The sequence below is a fragment of the Olea europaea genome, chromosome 12 (genome assembly GCF_002742605.1).
Source record: "Olea europaea var. sylvestris chromosome 12, O_europaea_v1, whole genome shotgun sequence".
In the NCBI taxonomy this organism is placed as follows: domain Eukaryota; kingdom Viridiplantae; phylum Streptophyta; class Magnoliopsida; order Lamiales; family Oleaceae; genus Olea; species Olea europaea.
The window spans coordinates 5,544,123-5,548,024 of NC_036248.1; positions in this window are offsets into that span (position 1 = coordinate 5,544,123).

Sequence of the window (3,902 nt, forward strand, 5' to 3'; positions counted from 1 at the left end):
TTCCGTACTTTATCTTCTATTCTTAATTTTATTTTTTTGTTAAAAGTAATACAAGTATGTACTAAATAAAATCTTATTATTAGTCATATACTGTCATAACTTGTTGTCTATATGAGATATGGAGATTACTTGTAATATTCATTTATTGATAGTACATAAATAACGTGAGTTTAAGGATTTACACTTAGAGCAAAATATGTAAAACTATATTTTATTCGTTTTCCCTATTATAAATATAATAAAAGGACGTCAAAATTTGGATTAAAAAAGGAAAAAGATCAAGATTTACATGGTAAAATCTTATCATACCCATACTCTATTGATTCATAATGACTGAACATATACGCTGGCAAAGGTTTAAACATGGTACAAGAATGGCTCTGAGTTAAAATAAGTTGTATTCGTCGGGGAAAAAGTATTCATGCTACAAACCTTCATTGTAATGGAAGGAAATTTTGATTCAGTTATTTATTTAGGTTAAATAAATTGAATTGTAATAAATATCTAAATACACATGAATATGTTGATGTATGATTTTGTGTATGAAATTAAAAAATTCAAACAAAGACGTAGATTTGAGATTCTATGAAATGTGTGAATAATTTGTATTTCTTAACAAAACAAAAATATTTCATTGATTGTTGACCAAATGTATAAAACAACAATAATATACAGCTCATATGTGGTTGGTTTATGTTCATTTATTATACTTTTAGTCCCAAAATCTCTACATTTTCAAGAGAAACTCCCCACAGATTTAAACACGAGAAGCTCTGAAATTGGTCGGAAAAGATAACAATTTTACTTAAAAATTTACAATCAAAGAAATTTGCATATATCTGCACAAATCTGTGTATGGGCAACAATTTTACCTATAAGAACTTCGTGATTATGGAGACCCAAGCCTTAATGGGTCTCCATTATTATGGAGGCCACAACAAGGCCTCCGTATGATGGAGGCCTGCCTCCGTAATCATGGAGGCTTTGCTGAGGCCTCCATCATACGGAGGCCAAGCTGCTGCCTTCCATGTCACGGAGGCAAGGCCTCCGTGATTATAGAGGTCAAGGCCTCCGTGATTATGGAGGCCAAGTCTCCATAATCACGGAGGCGAGACATAATTTCATGTCATGAATTGTCTAGACACGAACATAAGATATTTTATTATCAATTTTAAAATATTTATGCATGTATAGCTTATAAAGATATAATGTTTATTTGAAACTCTTAAAAAATGTTTCTCTATTTTTAATTTTTAGATTCATTCATAAATAAGATGTGATTTTTGGAATAATTTATGTAGATGTCTCTAGAATACATAATTTCTCCGGATCAATGGTTTTCTGCTATAGTTGTCCAATATCCAAATTTCGAATATCTTACAGACTTTGTACAATTTTTAGATTCGAAAGAGCAATTTTTGTTAATGTGTAGTAATTTTTATGGATTTCTTTATGGAGCTTTCTACAAAGGAAAAATGTACAATTTATTAGTAGGTTGGTGCATGAATTTATATTGAGGCTTGTGAATTGTGGGAAAATGATGAAATTTGGGTAAGGTTAGACGATCGTGTAGCCAGATTTGGTAGGCAAGAATTTTGTCTTATTATTTGATTACCTTGCCATGATCCATCCATAGATATTAATGATACAAATGATAATCTTAGAAATCAATACTTTAATGGTACATGTCGAATCAGTATGAAGATACTTTATGAAGCATTCCATGCATGCGAACATGAAGAAGATAAATTGAAACTTGGTTTAATCATGTTGTTCGAATGTGTGTTAACACCCACTTCAAGACAAATTGATTATAGAACTTTTGGTATGGTTGAGCGTCTGGATGAGTTCCTTGCATATCTATGGGGTCGCAAAGCATATTTGATCTTGTTATATTCATTGAAAGCATCACAATCTGAAAGAATACAAAGGTTGCAATGGAATGAACAAACAGAATGCAAGTATGCGTTACATGGGTATCCACTTGCATTCCAGGTAATTAGTTCCTATTCTTGTATTGACTTATTATATACAATATATTCCCATAAAATTTTTTTATACATATAATATTTATTTTTTATTATTTTGCAGTATTGGATATATGAAGTATTTCCAAAGATCGAAAAGAAATTTAGATATCGTAGACATAAAAAATCACAGTGTTCAAGAATATACAAGTGAAAACCCAACCAATTTGTAACTAAAAAAGAAATAAAGCTTTTTTTGTCTACTCGTAATGTATATTTTTATGAATGTACAATTACTCTCACATTCAATTATCTTAAAATAAAATTAAACTCAAAATAAACGATTTTGATAGTTCAATTTGATTACAAATTCAAGTGATTGCTGTGCTACAGCCTAATGAAGAAGAATTACAAAGTCTTTGGTACGGAACTCTTTCATTGCCAGTGAATAATGGACACAACAGATTAGATGGGATTGTAAATGAAGTATTGGATAATGTAGTAGAACAAATTCCAGACAATATATATGTGCAAGAAACGACGATTTTCGGTACTTCTACATCTTCACCTGTATTTGGGTCTAGCTCTATTCCCAGTGGCTCCAACTCCTTAAGTGAAGATAAAATGGAAGAATTGTTGGATATCTACAGGCAACACATAACATCAGACAAGTCTGGTGTATATAGCAACTTGAAGGCAGAATTTGCTGATGAATCAAGAGCTCACTACCATGCGGTTCTTGAAAATCAAAAACAGTTATTTGATGAGCAATAAAAATGGCAAGAAGATTACATGCGACATCATTATCAGATAATTCTTGACAACCAAAAGCAATTTTTCGAACAGGAGCAGAAGTGGCAGGAAGATAGATATCAGGGTATATTGATACCAGTTTAAGTTCAATGAAATCCTATGTCGATGAACAAAATCAGGAAACATTGAACACATTATCTGAATGAAAATCAAACATGGAAGCCATCATAGGTTCCATACAACAAGATGTCCATCTCGATAAAGTGTTGTTCCTTACGATAAACCAAATGAGATATCAACGGTTGAACAAATTGAGAGCTCTAAAAGGTCGATAAAAGAAAAGAAAAATAAGGGAAAACAAATACAGTCTTCATCATCTTCAGATCGTCCCCTGGAAGACTATCCTATGCAAAGATACATAAAAATTAGAAATTTTATAGTGGAGAATCAATCTGGGCAACAAATCTGATTTTACTTGTATTAGCTCAAATCTTCAAGTTCTCTTTTGATTTATTTGAAATTAATTAAAATTATGTCATACAGTGCATACTTGGACGATGACAGTAACAATGTCTTTGAAAGAGACATGTTGAAAACTCTAATAGATCAAACACAGGATATAAATATTGTTGTAAGTAAAGTCTGTGAATTACAATAGATTTTATTTCATAGTTGATATAAATAATCTAATTTATATCTATTTATTTCATTAAAATATTGAGCTAGAGTTAAAACTATTGAGGCGGCTCATGAATGATGATTGTCTGCTTGTTTCAAAAGAATATGCAATTATGAATTTCAAATTTGAAGCAGAATGTGCTCATCAAATGATATGACATGCTGACATAGGAATGGGAACCACCAAAGGTGAACCAGATGAAACTCTTATGCAAAATTATACGAATGGCAAAGCACCTATATTTGGTCGTCCTTGGATGAGATGCAAGTATATATTAATTTCATGCTCATATTCGGGCAATAGCTGGTACCTTCTCGTTGTCAATATTCCTGAATGTAAATTCCAAATATATAATTGCAGTAAGAGAAAATTGCACAGAATGTCAATTTTTCTCAAGATATTTACAAAAATGTCACTTTTTTTTTAAACATTGCAAGAATGTCAATTTAAGACATATTTGCCCCTGAAAATAATTTCAAATTTCATACATGTCCTAATTAAAT